Below are 592 nucleotides of genomic sequence, written 5' to 3'. Positions count from 1 at the left end.
GAATTGGCAGGCTCCAGACTGTCAGGATTGGCAATAGGACTTCAGCCAGCATTATCACAAACATCGACACCCCACAGGGACCCCCCTCAGTCCCATCCTCTACACCCTGTTCACCCATGACTGTGTCGCCTCCCACAAAGACAACATCATCCTGAAGTTCGCGGACAACACCGCAGTGATAGGTTGCATCACTGGTGGGGACGAAGCAGCCTACAGGAGGGAGGTGGCCAGTCTGGTGTCTTGGTGCAAGGACAATAATCTCAGCCTCAACACGGTCAAGACGAAGGAGATGGTAGTGGACATGAGGAAGGAGAGGAGATCTTAAAGGCCACTGTTCATCTGGGGGCTCCAAGCGGAGAGGGTGAGCAGCTTCAAATACCTTCGCATCCACATCAGTGAGGACCTCACTTGGACACTTAACACCACACAGCTGGTCAAGAAGGTCCAACTGCAGCTGTACTTCCTGAGGAGGCTGAGGAGGTTTGGCATGTCACCTAGGATCCTTTGCAACTTCTACAGCTGCATCATTGAGAGCATCTTGACCAGCTGCATCACTGTCTGGTATGGCAGCACTACTGCTATGGACCGCAAG

The sequence above is a fragment of the Monopterus albus genome, unplaced genomic scaffold (genome assembly GCF_001952655.1).
Source record: "Monopterus albus unplaced genomic scaffold, M_albus_1.0 scaffold3.1, whole genome shotgun sequence".
Taxonomy (NCBI): domain Eukaryota; kingdom Metazoa; phylum Chordata; class Actinopteri; order Synbranchiformes; family Synbranchidae; genus Monopterus; species Monopterus albus.
The sequence above is the reverse complement of the archived record's forward strand: the minus strand, read 5'-3'. Positions refer to the sequence as shown.